This window comes from Gopherus evgoodei, chromosome 3, assembly GCF_007399415.2.
Source record: "Gopherus evgoodei ecotype Sinaloan lineage chromosome 3, rGopEvg1_v1.p, whole genome shotgun sequence".
NCBI lineage: Eukaryota > Metazoa > Chordata > Testudines > Testudinidae > Gopherus > Gopherus evgoodei.
The window spans coordinates 59100892-59125987 of NC_044324.1; positions in this window are offsets into that span (position 1 = coordinate 59100892).

Consider the following 25096-nt stretch of genomic DNA (forward strand, 5'->3'; position numbering starts at 1 on the left):
TGATCATCGCTCAGCGCCCAAGGTGGAGGGGTAAGTGAAAGTCCCGCTCCTTTTTGATCTTGGCTTAAAAGCCTTGCAAATGGGGCACTTAGCTGTCAAGTGTGATTCCCTGAGGCACTTCAAACAGGAGTCGTGTGGATCTCCCTTCGGCATCGGCTTCTGGCAGGCCGAGCCCATTTTAAAACTCGGTGAGCCGTGCATGGGCTCCGGGCACCGGGTTCATGGAAGGGGCTACTTCCTGAACCCCGCTAACTAAACTATGTTAGCAAAGAAAAAAACGTATAACTATACAAATTATATATAAAAGGATTATACTGCATAAACTATATACGAGAACTACGAGTAGCTAGGGAAGTGGAGGGTCAGCTAAGCCGCGCTCCACTGTTCCAACGACCGACACGGGCGGTAAGAAGGAACTGAGGAGCGGGTGGGCCGGCAGGGGTATATATGGAGCCTCATGGCGGCGCCACTCCAGGGGGCGACCTGCCGGCCCACTGAGTTGCTAGGGTAAAAGTTTTCCGACGAATGTGCACACGCGGAGCGCACACCTAACTGGAATGGATATGAGCAATCACCTCGAGAAGAAGCACAGTTTCTAAGTCAAGTAGGCTTACAGTAAGGGGAAAAGTACTCCCTTGATGAAGTCTTCTCCATTCTAGCACTGCTCAGCCACCCCAGCCCCTCACTATGGGCTTGTTCTTCCCATCTTCTGTGCTCCAGGAAAGGCTCCAATTATTCCTTCCTTTCTAATTTAGCCATTGCCTATCCAATCTGGAGTGCCAAGGTTTTCTGACTACGTCACTCTCCTACATCCACAGGACACAGAATGCTAGTAGACCTCATAACACTCTGAAAGTCAGGTCCTTTATCAGTAGCGGAAGCAGGAGGGTATCAAAATCAAGTAATATAAGATAAATGCCTGGTGGACTGAATAGCTTCAGTTTTCAGAAGTATCACCCATGGCTTGAAAAAAATGCATTTGCCTGTGACCAGCAGGAAGCTTTCTGTGACCTGTGGGTGTCTTAGGCAGCAACAGAGTGAAACTACAAAGTTTTTGGATGGTTTTATCAGGGTAAGATTTAGCCTCATTGTCTATTGCACCCATGAAGCTGATTAGAATCTTGTAAGTTGTACTGAGCTTCTTATTCATTGCCTGAGGTGCTGAAAACCACCACATAAAGTTTAAGAGCCTGAACAAATCCACCACAATCAAGTTTCTTGTTTCAAGAATGCAACAATTTGGAACACCGCTATGTTTAAATAGATAAGAAACCTTTTTCATTGGAAGTAGTAGTTCCTGGCAAGAGAGAAATCCACTCTCTCATGTACACTTGCAACTTACATTGGTACCATTCACAATAATACCTGAAAACAAAAGACAAACTATTGACTTTCAAAGAAACACCAAACAAAATTGGGATTTCACACATAATCAGTTGCAAGTATGTAGCTGTTTATCTTCATTTATTAAAGACAGGATCATTAATACAGGGTCAAGAAGACCTTATTGCCTCTTGCATAAAAATATTATTGTCTATAATATATTTTCGAAGTCCTACTTGTAGCAGAAAACACAGAGCATGCAGGAGTCATGCAATCTTAGAATCTTAATTTAAACATCACTATCCCTAAGCAAGAGTTCACTAATATTCTCTAATATCTGACCCAATCATTTTCCACAACATGTTTTTTTATTTCATTATTTAAAATAGCATTTAAAATCTTATGATTTCTAGAGCTAAACTGAAGAACTCCATCACAGTACTTAGGCAGGTTATATCTTTGAATGTAGTTTGATTCATAAACAATTTGGTCTCAAGAAAATAGTGAAAATTGATGTGAATTAAAGCTATATTTTACAATTAAGTTTGTAGCCTTTCCAAGCAGCAATGGGAACTATTTAAGAATTATTGGATATTCTTATGGCAATTATGGTTAGATCAATAAGGGGATGCTGAAAAGACTTCTGTCTACTAAATAATGTCTGACCTAATGCCCTGAGCTAAGTTGTATGTTTGAAACTGCACTGAAAGAAAGAGTACTAGAAAAAAAATTCAGTCAATAGTTCTAACTAACTCTTAGCTTAGGAATGAATCCAATCTTAGCCATCCCTCATAATTGCTGTCATATGCTCACAGAAAAGAAAATGTACAAATGTACAACTTCTAACAGAAAATGTATCAGTAGCAGGTTTTATGTTTTACTGTATGAACTTCATCCAATTGTATTTCACTACTGGATTTGACATTTCTTCTTTGCTTGGTTAGTTTAAAAAAAATCACAGTAAGAAGTCAAAACTCAGAAAAAAGCAAGAAAGAAGATATTTAAGATTAATAAGTGATCTTAATACTCTAATGATATTCGCACGCACACCATCAACAATGCCTATCTTATAACAGGAACTTGGAAAATACGTACCCAATCAGAATGCCATAATAAATCTTTTCAAGAGCATTTTTTCCTCTCCCTTTAGTTTGGTTCTTTCTTTTCATCCTTTCTTCATAATCTGGTAACCCTGTCATTACATAGTCAGTTTAAATTTGCATGTAATCTTCTTGGGGATGTGACCATGGTCTAGATCCTTCAAGGTCAATGAAATCAATGAGAGTTAGGTGCTAAATACCTCTGAGGATCTGGGCCCTTGTTTGTAAAGTGCCATCCATGCATCTGGAACAATACATTAAAAATATCCCACCTCTCAGGCCTAAACCTAAAAGGGATTTAGGATTTGAACAGGGATTTCTCACCTCTCAGGAGAGTGCCTTAACCATGCCTTTCTCCCTCAGGGAGAAGGGGAAATTGGACCCAGGTTTTGCAGGCAAGTGTTGTAACCACTGTGCAAAAGTTCTAGGGGAAAGTACCACCACCTCTTCTAGCTGTATTTTTTTTTATGGGACCCGATTCAATAGGCATGCTCTGAGCACACCTACCAGAAGGGTCCTGAAGCCAAGATAGGCAGGGGAATGTCTATCCACCCCTGCCTTGTGGATCACTCTGAAGCTTGGCCATGTAATTCAAAAGTTTAAATGAGAATGGATCTTTCTGTGTTATTACATTATACCTGAGGGGAAAGAGAGACTGTGATAAAGGGAGGGGAAGTTCTGAACTTAGAACTGAGGCCAGAATCCTGAAATTATTACACAGGTAAAACGCCATCTGACTTTGACAATTTTGGTCTCAAGAAAATAGTGAAAATTGATGTGAATTAAGCTATATTTTATAATGAAGTTTGTAGCCTTCCAAGTGGCAATGGGAACTATTTAAGAATTATTGGATATTCTAATTGACATTATGGTTAGACCAATAAGGGGATGCTGAAAAGACTTCTCTCCATTAAATGAGTGTCTGACGGAATGCCCTGAGCTACGTCTTATGTTTGAAATGACACTGAAAGAAAGAGTAAAGCATATAGGATTTACAGCCTAGCAAATAAGATATGTCAGCTGGACGTTGTGGGAATGGCAGTAATTCAAATATTACATTTCTACCTCTATTTTAGGATTATAAATTCGCTTTATGATTTTTCCATATAAATAAATGATTCTGTTAGCCCAATTTAGAATCCAACTAGCACAAATGTCACTGAGTTACTGTAATGTGTGGCCCATTATTTCTAAATTAGGCATCATGCAATTACCTTGAAGTTTAGCATTTGGGCAAATTGGATATGGTGGTCTCATGGTATTGGCTGAATGAACCATATTCTAAAGCCAATAGTTTGCTGCTTATGGGCTATGTGGCCTTGCCAGTAGGATTAACAATAAATTGATAAATAAATATGCCTTAAAATAAGAATTTATAAAACTAGAGTAGCATTATATAAACGCTCCCCAACTTACGCAAGCATTCCATTCAGAACGCTTGCATAACTTGAATTTTGCGTTAAGTTGGAAACATATACCCGACAATTATGGAGAAAAAAACCCAACTTCCTATTTGTAGCTTACAGAACTTTTTCCATAAGTGTGAATTGCGTAAGTCGGGTTTGCATAACCTGGGGGGCATCTATATTAGTTTATTTAGTCAGTATAGTAACTCTCACTCTCCTCATAAGCATCTCTTAAGTTTTTCCCTCACCTATGCAAAACAACTTTTGAAAACTAATAGATTTCTCTCTAATTAAGGTACACTTAATTTTATACTAAACTAAGACACAACATTTAAGTATGCAATTCTTCCAGAGTGAAAGCAGGCAATATTCACACACAGGATTTTCAGAGGAGTTTGGTAGATGCATGCAGATGTTTATGCACCGAAGGATCAGAATATGCAAATAGTTAATGGTTGTGGAAGTAAACTGGTATCACTAATTTTTAGAATTGCGGGGAGCATGATTAGGTCCAGCTTGGGTCATACATGCTCAGTGTGATATTGGCAGCTGCATGCTGAGAATGGGCGAGATCCTCAACCACTCAAAATCCTCTCTGCACAGCTGGTGTAGCACAAAGGGGAATTAGTAGCATTAACTCAGTAGCGAGGATTACCTTTGCTTAAGACGACTCAACTTTCTCCCTCCTCTCCCAACCCTCAACACAGGGGATGTTTCAAGGGAGGCAAAAGGAGAGGACAAGGATGGAGCATCAGGATTCTTGGGAATCTGGTCAGCAGAGTGTCTCCTGGACCACTAACAGATTCCAGGAACAAGGATGAGCCTGGTGGCATAAAGCCATTCCTCTTCTGGTATTCTGAGCTCTCTATGGTGTATCAGGGAATCTGGCCCCATGTCTCCAATTAGCATCTAAGCCTCTAAATCACCACATATCTGTGCCGGAGTGGCTATGAAACCCCACTATACCCCCTTACATTGGGAGAATAAGCCATTTTTTGGGGAGGTGAGATGTGTGAAAGGAGGAGTTAGGAGTCACCTCAAGGAATCTTTGGCACACAGGGACTGAGCTGAGAAGAATGAGCAGTGATGCTGCAGTTAGTCCATCTGAGGCAGATTAAAAAGAGGAAGACTTGACCTTAATCAGAGCATCAGATATCCAGACACGGATGGTCATGGAAAGGTGATGATGTTCCAGAGGCACAAGCTAAAATTAGAAAGTCAGTGAGTGATCCAACGACAGGATACGGACTAGACGGACCTTTGGTTTGACCCAGTATGGCCTTCTTTTGTTCAATGAGGAGATGAGGAGAGCCAGATTTATAAGACACATGTTCTACTAGTTGTTGTGAAATAACCCTAGCTCTAAGAACCCTAGCCGCCACGGCTGGGAATTCCAGCTGACTGTCTGTTTTTGATGATGTCTTCAGTAGTCTCCTTTATTCATTTGCTTGTATCAATTCTTTGTTGCAGTTATCAGGGAAAAAGCCAGAACAACAACAGTTTGCCCAGGGACAGACAAAGGCAATATGCCACTGTTCCCACTTGTGCTGACTATTGTGGTACACACCTACACTGAGGCCAGATAGGCTACAAAATTACCAAAATGCTACAAAAACAGAGAACATTGTTACCCCTTAAGCAGCCCTTCTGTTTGCACTGTCAAGCAGTGACCCAATACCCCAAATGCTGTCAGGCTCTGGCACTCAGGATTGACAGAGCTTTTTAGGGTGATGACATGCATGGAGCATGGCTTCTGAGTAAGTGTTGTCATGGGCATCTCACTCCTAATCACACACATTTGTAATAGGAATCCAAGATTACCCTTCCCACTGACAGAAATCAGGGGATTCCCTGTTGTGTCTGTCCTGACTGTATTTAAACTGTAAGCTCTTCAGGGCAGGGACTGTATGCTACTCTATGTTTGTATAGTGCTGGAGTAATGAGGCTCCATTCTTGGTTGGCCCTTTAGGCACCTCTGTATAAACATGATTAATAATAAATTCATACTAAGGAAAAATTGCAACAAGATATTCAGGATCACCAAGACTCTTGCTTAGAGAGTTTGGGCATCTTCAAGTTGTATTTTGAATGTCTAATAAAATTCTAATAATAAGATAATAGAATCTTAAGCTAACAATAAGGTGAGGATATTAATAATAAGGATCTTAAATAATAAGATTCTTATCAGGATACACACCACATTATGGAATACTGGATTTACCTTTAAGCGGAGACAAATGCAAATTACTTCCATGCATAGGAGAGAGGGAAGGTGCAGGGCAAGGGTGGGGAGCGGGGGAAAGCTCCAGATTGTCAGGCTGCAATTGCTGAGTTGACCAAAACAGAGAAGATGGCTCCCTTGCTGCTACTGGGTATGCTGCAGAGAGTCTTTTACCATAATATTTCAGAGCTGGAATGGTTAAAAAAAGTTAAATAATTTTTCCCCAAAAAAGGAGGAAGTGCCTTTATTTCCTTGAATATAAAAGTGAATAATGTAATCCACTCAAAGTTTTTTTTTAAAGTCAAATTTTAGGTATCAAGAAAAAGCAATGCTCAAAACACTAAGTTTTGGTAAGCTGTAACTAGAAATGGAGGGTCAGACTGGAAACACTTATGCAACCTTAATTATAGTGGTTACTGCTGCTCCTTGTAGAATTAATATTTTTCCATCAAGTAAACCTTACAGAGAAAGTAAAGAGGATTTTTTCTTCCCTGTAATAAATGTTCACATGCAATGGTCACTGCACATTCCATATGCGGTTTTTGACTTGCTACTCACTGTGTTACTTTCAGTTCAAGCCTTTTAAACTCATCTATTTATCCAGGCTTATGATGACACTGTAGTACTTAGGAGAAGCTGGATGATAATTCAGATCCTTATTCCTCTACCATTTATAGCTGCTCACTTTATATGCTATATTTCTTGGCAAATCTCATCAAATTTATACTGATTGATTATAATCCAAGTAGAGTGGTTTACAAAAGAAGAAAAAGTAAGAGAAAAGGTTAAAAAAATTAGGAAAGAGGAATTAAAAAAACAAAAACAAATGAATATCCACAAAGTGAACCATAATTTCTGAGGTACTCTCATTTTAATGGACTAATTAGCCAAATTGAACTGAATGACAAACTCAGTCTAATAGAAGCATGCTGAGGACAATTGTTTTTAATTTCTGTCTGCATTTGGACTATAGTCCTTAGTACCAAAATAAACCTACTTTGTTTTCTTAGGTCTATGAAGAGATATGTGCATGCTTCGAGCTATACAAATAAAGAATAAATAACAGTAATAGATGTTGCTAGATGGGGATATTATAGCCTCTTACTAATAATCTCTGACGCAGCTGGCAACCTTATCTGAAGAAGTCTGTCAGTTGCATAAGAATGTGGCTGCACTCATGGGGAGTAAAGTGAAGTAGAATTTAAAAACAAACAGCAAAGACGTACCACTATGATTCTTAAGAGGTACAGCACCCTCACCTTAATTTGTTCTCCAGTGTGTTGGACCCTGCTTTTGATCTGAAGGCCCCAAGCTCTTCCAGTCACGCTAGTTAGGTGCTTAAAAATGTTATGCATGAACAACTGCCATATTATATATTTGCATGGACACACACACTGAATACCAAAATATTTTCCACAGTTAAGAGCACTGCAAAGATAAGCAGTTCACAAAGATACTGATTACACCTATCATATACAATCACCAAATGCACTTCAACATCATATGACTCACTTCAAAATGCTCTTTCAAGCACTACATTTCTCCTTGAGCAGAACATATCACTTCCCAGTACAACTTAGGTGGGTTTTTCTACTCAAAATCTAAACAAGTTCCTGAAATGACCCAGTTCAATAATCTAAGCAAGTGACTGAACTAACCTGTAAAAACAGGCCAGAAAATCAGAGGTACAATCTAGCTAAGGCCAGTGTCCTCTCACCTATTACTTCTGTTCTGTGCCCTCCTCGAAAGGTCTCAAGTCTGTACTGAACACATCTTGGATTGCAGTACTGTTGTAAAAGCAACAGATGAAGGAAGCAACAATAGATAGCAGTTTTTGGAGAATACAAGGTGTGTTTCAATGAGATATGAGCAAATGCAACTTATCTGTAACTGAGACACGGAACAATGCAAAAGCAGAAATGCAATAGGGTTCAAAATGGATTTGCAATAACTTACATTTTCTGATTTTAATTCCCTTCCTACCCCCCAAAGCTAGCAAAGACTTCTTTCAATAAGGTTTGGAAAGTTATCGGAGAGGTTTGGCCATTTTTGTTATTGGATAGCAGAAAAAAATGTCATTGTGCTGAAAAAGTGTGTTTTCAAACAACTGATAAAATGTCCTCAAATTGCTAAAGAAATAAGAAAAAGAAAACAAACAACCCCCCCCCACACCAAATAAAACAAAAAACTTCTGGGTGGAGATCATGTTTCAGTCCCATATAAGATTTTTTCAGAAAGTTCTGATCATATAAAATGGTGTTATAATGAAAGCCCCAACATAACCTTAACTATAATGAATAATTTCAAGTGACATATATTTAAAATAGGAACTTCTGCAAAATACACAATGCATTGCTGAGTGGGATATTTTTTAAAAATTGCAGAACTAATTATTCTTTCCCAATAATACCACTTAGCATTTCTACAGCACCTTCTAACTAGGAATCTGAGAACACTTCACAAGTATTATAGAATATAATCAATAGGCAAGGAATCATTGCCTTTCCTGAGCTGAATAGAAACAAGTTAATGTACAGTAAAGTACATGCATTCATCTGTCCATATATAAGTGGCAAGATGCATCTGTTCATTCTATAAGCAGTCGTGACCAAGGGTTTTAAAACAATGCATCTCCCTTGATAGAAAAGACAGTGTGCTGTGCATTTTTTATGAGTTCCGGGAAACCCTCACACTCAAGAAATTAGCAAGCTATAAAAGAAGTGTTTTCTTCCTCTTTTTGCTGCTCTTTTAAATGTTTCTACAACAGTTGCTTGTAAGTTCACCAGGGAACTCTGCCTATGCACTACCCTACCCACCACAACACTGCTGAATGTGGCAAAGGAACATTGGAGATTATGATACTCAATGGGGTAGATACCTTATTTATGACTTACTATCCGTATTGCTTGAATAGTCCCTCTTCCTTCCGTATAGTACGCTGCTTAAGGCCTATTAGCTGTGCAGATATTTCTGCCAAGCGAGGGCAAAGTTATTTTGTCAAGTGACTTCTAAGAACCGATGTTCTTTGTGTACTCTCCTTCCATCTACTGACACTCACAAACAGCAGATTAGTTTTCTTCTGTTCTGTTCCTGGAGAGAGAGAAAAAATCCCTATCATGCTGCTGGTGTTATTTCCAGATTCCTCAACAATGGTACAGTTAGTCCTGCTTCACCCTCTCCTCCACTCCAGTCCAATTCACAGTCTTTTGCATTGCTAATCACCAAGGTAGCATTCCAAACACCATCAAGTAATACAAAAAGCTGAATTTGAACTGTAACTCCCTTCCTAGTCCCCCAGTGTGGTGAGCTATTTGAACTTGCGTAGAGCACTGTCAAGGCTAATTCCCCACTCTGGGACTTAGAATGCAGAAGGTGGGGGCCTGCAAGGATTCTAAAAATCAATCCTGGCCACTCCAGGCTAGTATTAAACTCCCAAGGTTACAGCTTCTCTCTGAGCTTGCATTGGTAGATGCTGCCACCACCCAAGTGCAGAACCTCTTTGAGAGCCCAGGTAGGCGCACTTGGGAATTCTTTCCCGGGGGGTACCCTCAAGCCCTTTCCCCGGAGCAGGCGAGGAGATGAGCTGAGAAAGAAAAAGGAAATCAGCTATTTCCACCAGCTAATTAAACAACATATGAGGAAACCTCTTAAGACACAAAAATCCAAATCTGTTCTTAAGAAGGGTAAATTTCATTTAAAAAAAAAGAAAGAAAATACATCTGGGAACTCAAGCTATTGCTAGATTTTAAAAGAGCAACTACAAGGATTAAGCACCAAGGTCCATCTTAAAGGTTACAAGCAAAACAAAAGCACCTGGGGTTAGCACAGAGGAATCCACAAGCCATAAAGTAATAAAAGATAGAAACCTAATTGTGTCTTCCTAGACATTTCCTGATCTACTTACATATCTGGGGTTGTAAATGAGTAGGTTCTAGGTATGATACTAATGATTTTTCATACCTGGCCCAAGCTGCTGCTCTGTCCGCCTTTCCCTGGGAGAACAACCACAGACAGACAAAAACTGTTCTCTAGACAGTGTGTATCAATTTTGTTTTATATGTAACCCTTCTGTTTCATTATCCTTACTCCATCAACCTCATGAAATCCATCAACCTCATGAAGAAACTTGCACAAATACAGACAGATATCATCTTCCTTTCCAAATGCAAACGGATGGACATCATACCAAATGGACTAAAGGTAAAAAATCCACTGCTATCTACATACTACACGGACCACAGTGAGAGATTATGTCATACTCTATCAAAAAAACTGAGGAACCACCTGATCAGCGTCCTATACAGCAAACAGGAAAACATCAAAAAAGAGCTCTCCAACCTGGAGACTCTCATTAATAACCAAACTTCTATACAAACGGACTTCACTAGAATAAGACAGGAGATCTACATTACTCACTTCACCTCTCTTCAAAGGAAAAAGGACTGTAAGCTGTCTAAACTCCTACCTGCCACATGGGGCCACAACAGTGGTACCTCTAACCCACCCAGCAATATCGTCAATCTATCCAACTACACACTCAGCCCAGAAGAAAAGTCTGTCCTATCTCGGGGACTCTCTTTCTGCCCTGCCACCCCCACCAACATGATACAGTTCTGTGGCGATCTGGAAGCCTACTTTCGCCGTCTCCGACTCAAAGAATACTTCCAGGACAACACTGAACAGTGCACTGATACATGGTGCCCTCCCACCAACAGCACAAGAAAAAGAACTCCACATGGACTCCTCCTGAGGGTCGAAATGACAGCCTGGACCTATACATTGAATGCTTCCGCCGGCGTGCACAGGCAGAAATCGTGGAACAACAACATCGCTTGCCTCACAACCTAAGCCGTGCAGAACGCAATGCCATCCACAGCCTCAGAAACCACCCTGACATTATCATCAAAGAGGCTGATAAAGGAGGTGCTGTTGTCATCATGAACAGGTCTGACTATCAAAAGGAGGCAGCCAGACAACTCTCCAATACCAAATTCTACAGGCCACTTCCCTCAGATCCCACTGAGGAATACACTAAGAAACTACAGCATCTACTCAGGACACTGCCTACACTAACAACAGAAGAAATCAACATACCCCTAGAGCCCCGACCAGGGTTATTCTATCTACTACCCAAGATCCACAAACCCGGAAATCCTGGACGCCCCATCATCTCGGGCATTGGCACTCTCACTGAAGGACTGTCTGGATATATGGACTCTCTACTCAGACCCTATGCCACCAGCACTCCCAGCTATCTCCGCGACACCACTGATTTCCTGAGGAAACTACAATGCATTGGTGACCTCCCAGAAAACACCATCCTAGCCACCATGGATGTAGAGGCTCTCTACACAAACATCCCACACACAGATGGAATACAAGCTGTCAGGAACACCATCCCTGATGATGCCACAGCACAATTGGCTGCTGAGCTCTGTGCCTTTATACTTACACACAACTATTTCAAATTTGATGACAATATATATCTCCAGATCAGTGGCACTGCTATGGGCACCCGCATGGCCCCACAATATGCCAATATCTTCATGGCCGACCTGAACAACGCTTCCTCAGCTCTCGTCCACTCACACCCCTTCTCTATCTACGCTACATTGATGACATCTTATCATCTGGACCATGGGAAGGAGACTCTGGAAAAATTCCACCATGATTTCAACAGCTTCCACCCACCATCAACCTCAGCCTGGACCAATCTACACGGAGGTCCACTTTCTTGACACCACGGTGCAAATAAGTGATGGTCACATTAACACCACCCTATATCGAAAACCCACCGACCGCTATGCCTACCTTCATGCCTCCAGCTTCCATCCCGGGCACATCACACGATCCATTGTCTACAGCCAAGCACTGAGGGTACAACCGCATCTGCTCTAACCCCTCAGACAGAGACCAACACCTACAAAATCTCCACCAAGCATTCTCAAAACTACAATACCCGCATGAGGAAATAAGGAAACAGATCAACAGAGCCAGACTTGTACCCAGAAGCCTCCTACTGCAAGACAAACCCAAGAGAGAAACCAACAGGACTCCACTGGCCATCACATACAGCCCCCAGCTAAAACCCCTCCAACGCATCATCAAGGATCTACAACCCATCCTGGACAATGATCCCACACTTTCACAGGCCTTGGGTGGCAGGCCAATCCTTGCCCACAACCTGCCAACCTGAAACATATTCTCACCAGTAACTGCACACCACACCATAATAACTCTAGCTCAGGAACCAATCCATGCAACAAACCTCGATGCCAACTCTGCCCACATATCTACACCAGCGACACCATCACAGGACCTAACCAGATCAGCCACACCATCACTGGTTCATTCACCTGCACATCCACCAATGTATATACGCCATCATATGCCAGCAATGCCCCTCTGCTATGTACATCGGCCAAAGTGGACAGTCTCTACGGAAAAGGATAAATGGACACAAATCAGACATTAGGAATGGCAATATACAAAAACCTGTAGGAGAGCACTTCAGCCTCCCTGGCACACTATAGCAGACCTTAAGGTGGCCATCCTGCAGCAAAAAAACTTCAGGACCAGACTTCAAAGAGAAACTGCTGAGCTTCAGTTCATCTGCAAATTTGACACCATCAGCTCAGGATGAACAAAGACTGTGAATGGCTTGCCATTACAGAACCAGTTTCTCCTCTCTTGGTTTTCACACCTCAACTGCTAGAACAGGGCCTCATCTTCCCTGATTGAACTGACCTCGTTATCTCTAGCTTGCTTGCTAGCACACATATATATACCTGCCCCTGGATATTTCCATTACATGCATCTGAGGAAGTGGGTATTCACCCACGAAAGCTCATGCTCCAAAACGTCTGTTAGTCTATAAGGTGCCACAGGATTCTTTGCTGCTTATCCTTACTCTATCTCTTGAATCTTGATCTTTGTTAATAAACTTATGATTTTCTTCACTATAAATATATCTTGTTTTTGTGATATTGTACAAGGAGCTGATCCTAAACTGAAGCATTCAAGTTGGTGTGGACACTGTTCTCTTGGAGACAGCATACCTGACATTACTGTAAGTATTCAGTAGATAAGGAGCTGAACATTACAGGGGGAAACGCTTCAAAGCCTGAGGGACTGGGGTGCAAATATTGTTAACCTGCAAGTCAAAGTAAGGGCTCACATCACCCAGAGGAGATTTTTTGAGTGGCTAACTAACTGGAGGAATCAGGGAACTGATACCTAGTTAAGCAGTAGCAAGTCTGTCTCTCTCTGGAGTCAGGGAAGTAATGATGTGACTCTCAGTCTGGTGTACCCCCAAAATTGTCACATGTACACCTGGCACCAGGGAACTTGCCATGTAAAAAGAGGTTGCAGGAATGTTATACTAATCTATAGTTTTGGAATCTGACAGCTTATAGATTCATAGATTCATAGACTCTAGGAATGGAAAGGACCTCGAGAGGTCCTGCTGCCCTCATGGCAGGACCAAATACTGTCTAGACCATCCCTGATAGACATTTATCTAACCTACTCTTAAATATCTCCAGAGATGGAGATTCCACCACCTCTCTAGACAGTTTATTTCAATGTTTAACCACCCTGACAGTTAGGAACTTTTTCCTAACGTCCAACCTAAATCTCCCTTGCAGCACTTTAAGCCCATTGCCTCTTGTTCTATCCTTAGAGGCAAAGATGAACAAGTTTTCTCTCACCTCCTTATAACACCCTTTCAGATACCTGAAAACTGCTATCATGTCCTCTCTCAGTCTTCTCTTTTCCAAACTAAACAAACCCAATTCTTTCAGCCTTCCTTCATAGGTCATGTTCTCTAGACCTTTAATCATTCTTGTTGTTCTTCTCTGGACCCGCTCCAATTTCTCCACATCTTTCTTGAAATGCAGTGCCCAGAACTGGACACAATACTCCAGCTGAGGCCTAACCCAGCGCAGAGTAGAGCGGAAGAATGACTTCTTGTGTCTTGCTCACAACACACCTGTTAATGCATCCCAGAATCATGTTTGCTTTTTTTGCAACAGCATCACACTGTTGACTCATATTTAGCTTGTGGTCCACTATAACCCCTAGATCTCTTTCTGCCGTACTCCTTCACAGACAGTTTCTTCCCATTCTGTATGTGTGAAACTGATTGTTCCTTTGTAAGTGGAGCACTTTGCATTTGTCTTTATTAAACTTCATCCTCAGAGCATTTCTCCAATTTGTCCAGATCATTTTGAATTTTGACCCTATCCTCCAAAGCAGTTGCAATCCCTCCTAGTTTGGGATCATCTGCAAGCTTAATAAATGTACTTTCTATGCCAATATCTAAGTCATTGATGAAGATATTGAACAGAGCCGGTCCCAAAACAGAGCTTGGTTGCCTTTCTTGTCCCTTGGGTCCCATGGGATGTGACTTAACTTCGCTAAATATTGTTACTAATCAGGTAAAGTACACAGTATCTATGCATTGTGCTGGAGCAAATCTAACCCCTTTTTGATAATCAAAGGCACACAGCTGCAAAAACACTGGCAATAGACATAGCTCTCAAGCTGTCTCCAAAGCCTACAATAAGTGAAATATTTGACAAAGAAGAATATGTGCTGGCAAAGTTGCTCGAGCCGCATTTTAAGGGGAAAATTGAAATCATGCTTCTATAAACTTCAGATATTAATCACTGCAGGGGTGCTACTATATACAAAGTCTTTGAGAAACCATTCTCTCCCCCCCAGGAGTCTTCTGGCTCAGAATCTGAGCAGGTTCTTGAAATGACCCAGTTTGAAAATGGCCTGAAGGCAAAAGCAGGAAAAACTGGTTAAAAAAATAAAAATAAAATAAAAAAGTTGGTCCTTCATGTATAAAACCAGAAGTAAATCATACAGGCATATTTGAAGTATCTATTCAAAATGATCGGTTGACCACTACAGTATCAGTACTAAAGTCATCTATATTTATAATGTACTCCAAACACATGACAACAATATATAGATAGAACCAGGGAGTCTTTAGTCTATAAGGAAAGCACAGAACCACTATGGCTATCTTTAGGAGGAGGGAGTGTGATCTACTAGTTAAAGTACTGGACTAGGAATCAGAATACTTGTATGATTTGTTCCTCTACAGCTAATTTAAGTAATTTGTCTAATCTCCGCATTTCAGTTTCCTCATCTGTAAAATGTGGATAATGAAGTGTTGTGAGGCTTAATGTTTGTTTAACATTTTGAGATCCTTGGATGACAGGGGCTATTTAAGAGCAAAACAATATTTCATACTTGTCATGTTTCTGTGTCAATGACTCATCACTGGGAATTCATGCCAAATTTATTTGCAATGCTGCCAGGAGCATCCTATGGATTTTTTTTTAAGTATACAGATAGGTCAAAGAAAATCTTTTCTTAGATTGTAGCTTTTATCTCCAATACTACAGATTCATCCTGCAGGGCATGGAACACTCTGGCCCTGATCCAGCCAGCAACTTAAGTAGGTATTTAACTTTGACTTCAGTGGGAATATATATGTGCTTAAAGTTGAGTATCTGCCTAAGTGCTTTGAGAGATGAAGACCAGAATGCTCAGCATCTTGCAAGATTGAGCCATACATATCACTCAGGTCTCCTCAAAAACAATCTCTCTAGAGGTATTATGTGCTGGCATGTTCCTTATTCCAAGCCCATCTTTAACTTCTTTCAGATTGTCATGAAGAATGATGAATATAATGAGCAAGTTTTTTCACTAGTCTACCCAGAACTGGGCTCAAAACAACAACTCACTTCAAATGGCTTGTCAAATGGCCATTAGCATTACCAAATGTCAACCACTAATGACCTGGGTAGGAGGTGAGCCAGGCACCAGTAACTGAAAGGTTGTTGGCTTATTACTATCTTCATGAGACATCCACACTATAGCAAATTACGTATGGATTTTTTTTTAAGTACAGAGACTTAATAATGAATAAAAGTAACAAATAATAGTCAGTTTTCTTATTCATGTGAAATTGAAATGAACAGGAAGACCGTTGCTCATTACACAGCTTTTCAACTGCTATAAACATATTTAAATCAAAACCATTTTTAAAAAACCAATCAAGGATATTAACTTTCAATGAGGGCTGCCAATGCCACCTTTTTAAACTATAGATGTCTTTACTGTAGCCTTGACTTTAAATGAAATATTTTAAATTTGAATATTACTTTTACAAACAAAAACCAAAAAAAACCAGTTATTCATCTCTAACAGCCAAAGAGATTTTGATCACACTAAAAGAAATTATTTTTTTTACTAAGAAATGGAATAAAAAGTGTCTTCAGACTGAACATCCCTATTATATACTATGATGGGAGAGGTAAAAGAGCATCCTTAAAAAGGTCAGGGAAGAAAGGATCCAAGTGACTGAAAGCAAAACAGTATTTAATTTTTCTTAAAGTGCAGCAGCCAAGTAAGACCATGTGTCTAGATCAATTGCATGGCATGATTTACATAGTTGTACACTTTTCCATTGAAAGTCATGAAGAGGGTGGCATTCCCACCCTGCTCCAAATAAAGCACACACATTTAGTTAGACCAATCCATAATGCCTTTGCAAAGTGTGATACACAGCAGAGTCACAATTTCTTCCCTGATCCCCACTTGCTTAAGTGTGAAGTAAGTTATTGAAGCACTGAGAAGGGTGACATTTGCTTCCATCTGGTGCCAGCTGAGCTCACTAGCCAGCATGTTGGGCACATCCAAGACAAAGTTCCACACATTCTTTGTTCTTTTCACCCCATTCCCCACCAGCAGCATGAAGCTGGGCGGGGGGGGGGAGGAGGAGGAGGAGGAGTATGTAACAGTCTGTATCCCTATGTCACTGCTTTTCCAAGACTACAATACATTTTATATAAACTTTGCCATCTGAAAACTCTTACTGAAAACTTTACTGACCTTTATTGTCCTGGTAAAATTTGTATGGCAACATTGTATGTAAAGTTATGAGTCTACTGTAAGATGTTACTAAGACATATTACAAATTTGGGGAAGCAGCCACAAACTAATTCCTCAGGGACAAAAGGCAAACTGATGCCTCAGCCGGATGTCAATGAAATCAAATGGACCAAGGAAAAGAGGTGTGAGCGAGAAATGTACATCTTGGCCAAAGAAACAGCTGGAGGTTCCCATCCCCACAGACTTTCCGTCTCCTGTACCCCAGCTGGAGATGATTCTCAGGCCTTGTCTCCAGTGGCAAGTTACTGAGCAGTAAAGCAACTTTCTGTGGTATAACTCCCAAGGTGTACACACTGCCAAGCCACTTAGTGCACAGAAACTCCTCAGTTGCAGAGCTGCAAAAAAAAACCACCTCAACAGGAGTCATAAGCATTACAGCGCAGAGGGTCCAGCACTGTATTGGCAATGTAAACACATTACAGCACAGAAAGCAATCAATTGGCCTCGTAAGTTTCCAATAATCGCTCAAGTGGCTGCTCTGCTCATTGTTTTGAACTTGGCTGCCCTGGAGACATGCGCCCCTCCCCTTTCAAAGCTCCATTTCTGACAGCCCTTGTGTGCTGTGCTGATCTACTCAGGGACACAAGCAAACCATTTCTGTGGAATGCTCGTGCTGTTGAACACAGAGGCAGGGGTGTGTGTGTGTGTGTGTGTCTGTGTGTCTGTGTGTGTGTGTGAGAGAGAGAGATTGCTGTGCAGAGAGCTGGAAAGGGAGGTGGGGGCTGATGTTGGCATTTCCCCCTCCCCCTCCTCAGGACTGGTTGCTTCCTGCTGCTGTCTGAACTTAAAAGACAGCATGCTGACACACTTTGTCCCCCCAAAACAAACTGTCTCTCCTCCTCCCTCTATACACACACACACACTCCCTGTCACACACTCTGCCACCCCCCCCTACACACTTCAGTTGAAAAGCAGCTGGCAATGTAGTAGGATGCCCATGGAACAATGGGATTGGGAAACCTGCATCATGTGATGCTGAGCCTGTCCCATGATGCATTGCAAACCCTTCCCAAAGCACCCTGCAGTCAGTTGCATAGTGGGATAGCTACCACAATGCACTGCTCGCTTTGCCATTGCAAGAATTGCTAATGTGGATGTGCTCCACCATCACAAGGAGCACAGGGTGGACACATAACATCAGTTTAATTCCAGGATTTTAATAAAAAATGGTATGACCTGTTGTGCAGAAACTTGCCAGTGTAGACATACCTTAGAGAAGAAAAAGTATAAGAATGGAGAACAGATGCTCCAAGATATCTCTCCCTTCATCTCTATTCATGGCATTGACAACACTTGAAGGACAAAGGATGCATCTTTGGACTGGGGAGGGATCTTGGCAGAAAGGAATTCAGCCAGTAAGACTACTAGCACATGTGGAGAGAGACTTTTGCTTTGAATTCACTTAGCTTGTTAAGTTAAGTGTTGGTTATGTTATACCTTGTATTTCGTTGTAACCAATTCTGACTTTTATCCTTCATTACTTGTAATCACTTGAAATCTCTCTTTCTGTACTTAATAAACTTGTTTTATTCTTTCATCTAGACCAGTGGACTTGGATTGAAGTGTTTGGGAAGCTCCATTTGAGATAACAGGATTTGTGCATATAATTTTCTATTAATAAAATCATTGACTTTATATGAGCTTGGGTTGCACAGGAGAGGGTTGGGCAGTACAAGATGCATTTCTGGGGGAAAGTCTTTAACTGGGAATTTGCTGGTGTTTCTCTGCAGTGTAATGCAAGAGTGGCTGGCCATAGCACTCATACAGTATAACTGGGAATGATTTACATGCTGGAGGCTGTGTGTGAGAAGACCAGCAGTGGTAGCTCTCACAGCAAAGCAGTGTAGAGAATTGAGGGGATACAGCTGTTCAACAGGTCAGATCATACCCTAGGTAATGTCACAGAGTGCCAAGCATGTAGCGCCTGCTCTCCCTCCCACACCATGATCTGGGATGCAGGGAGCCTTAAGTCCTATTCTTGCAAAGTACTTAATTAGGTGTTCCATTTTAGGTATGTATAGGTATATGTGGGTTCTGCCTCAGCACAGAAGGATGGACTAGATGATTTCTCAAGGCCCCTTCCCGCCCTCTATTTCTGTGATTCTTTATAAATTATCCATTTACTCCAATGGCCTTACTGATTGAGCGTTAAGCCCTTGTTTCAGTGCTTTGCTGTAACAGATCCCTAATGTATCCACACAGGGGCCTGGGGTGGGGTCTTATTCCCTGTTACACAACTCCATTAGGGCCAATGGTAATCTAGGCAATCAGATAAGGCCATACTTATCCGTTCCTGGGCTTTGGCTATATCAGTAACTCAAACAGAAGATAATCTTCAGTTTAAGCTTTCTCCCCAAATCGTGCTGTTTGTAGAGGTTTGACTTCCTTTGGCTACCCAAAGTTCTCTCTGAGCAGACGATCAAACCCACCATTTATATAGTGATGTTAACAGGCCACACTTGCCACAATGAGTATACAGAACTTACTCAACAGCCTTATGCAGGGCACTAATTCCTGCTAACAGGATAGGTCAACAAAAAAGCGCTGCAAAGGGCCATATAGCCTACTCCTGCATAACAACCAGTTGCTATAAAACTGTAGAGGGATTCAGGGCACTGCACAGGGTTGCTTCATAACTGATCATGTTTGAAATGCAAACGGATAAGAAACATTGAAAGAGTTACTTGAGTAGTCAAACGTATCATTGCAGATCATCATCCAGATAAATTTGTTCATTAAAGACCAGCCCCTAGATAGTGAGCATGACTCTACTATTCAGATAAATCTGTATTTAGGCAGTCCATTAAAAAATGCATTAGCAATTTTAAATGCATCATTAGGCATTATTTTATTGCTTTTACCTATGTATCAGAAAACTCAATAAGTAGCAAAGAAAAATGTTAAGAACTATGATTATACATTTTTATATTTACAATTTATGTGTACTGATCTAGTTATTTTAAACCAACAAATTAATTATATAATAATGTTATCAACAGCATTAGGTAATAGATTTTGTTGTTCATGTAAATAAAGAAATGGTATGAATTCTGCCTTGTCTGGTATGTGCAAATCCTCCTGTCTTGGACCTGATCCTGGCTGTTTTTGCAACCATATCTCATTAGAAAATAGGAGTATATTTGCTGTCCAATGTCACCCATTGCTATTCATCACTCTTCTATGATCATTCCCCAGGTTTTTTCCTCCTATTAATATATGCATTGTGCATTTTTTCTTCTGAAATTTAGGAAGTTGTATTTCAATATGGAGCCTGTATTTATTATTGTTTCTATGGACCAAATTCTCTGCTGGAGTAACTACACTGGCTTTGATAGAATTACATCAGAAAAGAATGTGATTCCTTGTTTCTAATTTCACTAGGTTTCTTTGTCTTAACTAAAATTTACTTTTATAATTCATACAGGATAGGAGGTGGAAAATGAGTGACTTTAAACAGAAGTAAGTTTCATGAAACCATTCTAGTAAAGAAATGCAAGAAAGAATGGTTTTATAATTTTTATAGGAATTTAAAAAAACCTACTGAAAATTATGCTCTTATTATATGAATAATGGATTTTTGCTTTTGGAAGCACTAGACAAAATTTAACAGTTTGGACACAACTTCAAAATATTAAATTATTCCAGCCCTAGCCAAATGAAATCTTGAATTCCCTTATCTTCATAAGCACAAAAAGAAAGGAGTGCAAGGCTATTTTTGACTGTTTTCTGGCAATAAACTAATATGATATCCATAATGTGAACACAATCAATACTCTACAAATATCAAAAGAACAGTGATTCAGAATATTAGCATGCCAGGGAGTAGAGCTTTACATTCTCACACCCATTTACCACCTTGAATTATAAGATTTATTTTGACCCTTTTTGTGTCCCTCACAAAATCATGACTTTACAGTAAGTTATGTTCTTGAAAAATCACAGTTATGGGTTGCTGCTTAACTTGTCAAAACAACTCAAGCCAAATGAAGCCTAAACATGGTGACATATTGGCCTGCTCCATCACATTATAAGTCTGTACATAACAGGCTGATGAAACTACAAGACGATAACTGAGGGCAGAGTGTTGAGCTATCCTCAATGCAGTCTTGAGCAAACTTGACTGGCCATGACCCATGTTCTCCACTGATGCAGAGGCAACATACTTAGCATCAGGCCTCACATCACTTGAGCAACTCCAGCCCTGAGTTTTCACAGATTTTGAAGGGAAGTGTTGCCCATTTGGCCAAACAGAAAGCCAAAGTTCAGGGCCTTGTAGGCTGGTACCTGTTTGGATAAGGAATTGTTGACACTGAATTGGTGGTATATTCTTGATGTAATCTTGTTTGTTTTGTTTTAAAAAAATGCACTAAAAGTCCTGTTTTCTTGAGCAGCAGTAGGAATGGACAGCACACAGGAAGTTTCCTTGCTCAGAAACCCCAACTGAGCCCTTCCAGCCAAGGACAGGATGCCTCCATTTCTTTCCAGGGTCAACAAAAGGACTTTTTGTGGCTTCCTCCCACAAACTGTCACAGTGTGGAACCAACTACTAGCCTCTGCATTTGAAACCTCTAGAGAAACACAATAACTCTGGAAAAACAATGAGGAGTCCTTTTGGCACCTTAGAGACTAACAAATTTATTTGGGCATAAACTTTTGTGGGATATAACCCACCTCTCTGAAACTTTAACTCTGGGACATACGTTCTCCTGAACAGCATGGGCCATTAGCATCCCTCTACAATAACCCTTTAACAATCCTCTGGTAACAATCCAAGGCCAACAACCTTTTAATAAGTGGCTATCAGCCCCTTTGACAACAGTAAAAAGGCTGTCCTACCTGGTCAGAACCATTTTCTCTGTTATAGATACACAGTGCTACCAGATCCCAGTGCAAATAGTATTCACATAGAGCCAGGTTGCAGATCCCTTATTTACACTGGTGAGCACTTATCCACATAGTCCTATGGGAAATCAGTGGGATTGCTTGCACTCTACCCCCAAATCTTATAACCATGGCATATGTAACTGCTGTACTTTGTACATTGTAGCAAATTATTCATTTTAATCATTCAGTTGTGTTATTGTTGCAGTTAACTCATATGTTATTTCATATGTAATCAATGCATGATGAATAGGTAAGTAGGATGGAATTATAAGAGTATTAAGGATATAAGTAAGGTGAAGCTGTAAAGCAAGGCCTACAAGCTGAGGCCTGTAAGATTTTAGGTTAACCACACTAGGCTGAAGGCTTAAGGAGATTTGACATCAGTGAGTTTCCTAAAACTGACCCTATGCCAATAAGACCACAAGATTACTGTAAAAGATGTGCCAATAGGTGATGTTATGGAAAAAAAAAAAAGATGTCAATAGAGCACAAAACACCTGACTGTAACATCACAGAAGGTTCTGTTCTGACTACAGGGTTAACCCTGGAAGCAGATTGACATAAATGTTAATAAGATCCTAATAAGGAAAAGGGGAACTAAGAGAACATGAACAATCTGTAGAAAGTGAGCCACCCCCAAAATATATGGGGTGTGGAAATACAAATTAGGAAAAAGATGTTGGAATCTTTATACATGTGTATAATGTGTTAGATGTGGTCACAAAAATTTACAAGAGAGTTTCTCTGACTGGGTAAAAATGGAAAGAACTCAGCAAGAACCACCCCTCTATTGACGATTACCCATTGAGAGAACTACCAGACTCAATAATATCTTTGGGGAAGTGAGTATGAATACAGTATTGGCTATTGCTTGGGCTCTGTCAGCAAGGGAGATTTGTAGGTGAGTGTAATGTAGAACTTTAATATAAAATAGACTGTTTACTTGTAACTGTGTTTATGATCACTGAATTATTTTTTCATGTACTCCTAAGAGTCTGAGAGAATCATAAAAGGTAACTTTCACTATATTGATTTGGAAATTGTAGCAGCAGGAGCTGAACCCATTGTAAATTCACACAGAAACATTAATTCAATTCAAATAAAGACAAGGCTAAAAAATGCATCTCAAAACAGAGATATTTGGGCCATCAGCTATTTGCACTTTGACTGTGACAGACAACACATTCTTTCTACACTTCATATTCATTGATGTACCCACATCTTAACAAAAAAAGCATTTGTGAATCAGAATAGTCACATTAAAGAGACAATAATAAAACTACTAAGAAGTGTCCTTTCAATAAAGTCTGGCACAACATTTTCAATTGTGTCCCTGTGAGCTAATTTCATGTATAAAAACGTCCTATTATTCATCCAAAATGAAGATATAAACGTAGGCCTCACACAGTTTGTTTCCTTTAAAATATACAAATGAAAGTACAAGCATTGCTTATCCTTACCACTGCTTTACAGCTCCCCACTTTTCCCAGTCAGATTCCACTGAAGAGTGCATATAAATATTTAAAAAGCATAGTTACACAGCAAGGATGCAAAATTGCTGAAAAGCAGGAGTGCTGAAGAAGATTTCCAAAGTAATTGTCTTCCCAATATGGAGTGGAATTTTAGAAAAATAAATTTTTAATGTATCATGCTCAGCATTTTCAAACAATTGTGCCTTGAATGATAGCACTGCACATAAAGTAAAATTGTTAATGCTGCAGGGAGATAAAATATAAAAAAAAAGACAAAAATAGGTACAGCCTCTGATGGCAGAAAATGCAACCACCTTTTAGAGAGGCCACTATCACAGACTAAATAGATGACTGTTGTGTAGTACAAAAACCTAAAGGCCCTAGTGGGACTGTTGGTGGAATATAATACTTTTCCATGCAGGTAAGATTGGCAGAATGAAGCCTTAAATAATTTGGGCCCAGATCCTACAGTTCACATGAAAGGAAAATTCACATTGAATTCTGATAGAATAAAAACTGCAGGATTGGATCCCTATAATCTGTAGAAATGTAAACAAAATGTATTTCTTTGATCTATCCTAAGACTAGATGCATGCATGCTACATGGGTGGTGCATAGATATGTTGCCAGAGGGGTAAAGGAAGGACCAGGAGGCATTGAGCTTCAGAATTGAGTGGACAGATTGGGGGTTGTGACACCACTTTATGTGGTACAACATATTTCCCTGCACAGCTTCATGAACATGCAACCCAGCTCAGTTGTCTGGCATGTGATACTTACCCTACCCCATCCAATAGTTATCAGAGGGAAACATCCAGAGTGCAGGTCTTACATTTGCTTGGGGAATCAGGGCCGCAGCTGTGGCCAGCCCTTATGCCCCACATAATGGGGGATCTCTTTACTTTCTCCTGTAGTGGTGCAAAGGCTAAGCATCATCAAGCTCCTAATGAGTAAGTGGCAAACACCACAGATTTAGACTTCTAAGAATTTTCTACAATGAATCCAAAATATGTATAAATGTGAATGATAAAGTTAGAAGACTGCTATTTACCTCTTCTGTGTCTGATGCTGGAGTAAAGGGCCTTAATCATGTCCCAAAATGACAGTACTGTAGTCTTGCTTGAAAAGAGCATATGTAGCTGAAAGAAGCACTATAATTGTAGTGCATTATATCCAGTGACAAAATGCTCCTGTTACAGATACCAGAAGTGATATCCATTGACTTCAGTGGAGCTGAGAATTCACCCCAGGATTTCTGACTGGGGAGTGATGTATATTCACACAAAACATACATTTACTCTTCTCTCAAAAGATGTAGTTATAACAACAAAATCCCTAAATAAATAAGTCATAGAACAAGGAATAGGATACTAAAGACAGAATCTTTATGTAATGTTCCCTCACTCTCTAGACTGATTACTTTTCTATTTACGACAAAGTGAAGCCCTGTCAAAAATATCTTGGTCAAGTCTGGAGCAAGTCCAAATCACAGACACCTCTTTGGAAAATTTGGGGGGAAGGGATTGTTTGTTTGTTTCCAATTCTGCTACTATAAAGACATCTTAGACTAGACAAAAAGACATCCTGCAATTAGGCAGATTTGAAAAGTTATAATCCAGTTTAACTGTATACAGTCCATTTCATGTGTGTATCCCAGAGTACAAGACAGGTCAACAGCAGGTCTGTACACAGATAGGAATTGCTTATCCTGAACAGAGC